Raw genomic sequence first — 254 nt, 5'->3', positions numbered from 1 at the left:
GTGAAAACATCAGACTAATTGAATATACCTAATTCTCCTAAAAGACATGCCTATTTTTGTAATTTTATTAAATGTCAGAAGAAAAAGGCTTAAATTTCAACAAGACTGTATGGCGAAAATAAAAAGAGTTTACACTGCAGTCATTAAAACACCCTCTCAAGCAATGATATATGCTCTAATTCACACGGTTATTCATGAATACACTGTTGACCTTTTGTAAACTGAGTACTTTCTGTTTGAAATGCGTAGCGTTA

The sequence above is a fragment of the Magallana gigas genome, chromosome 1 (assembly GCF_963853765.1).
Source record: "Magallana gigas chromosome 1, xbMagGiga1.1, whole genome shotgun sequence".
Lineage (NCBI taxonomy): Eukaryota > Metazoa > Mollusca > Bivalvia > Ostreida > Ostreidae > Magallana > Magallana gigas.
The sequence above is the reverse complement of the archived record's forward strand: the minus strand, read 5'-3'. Positions refer to the sequence as shown.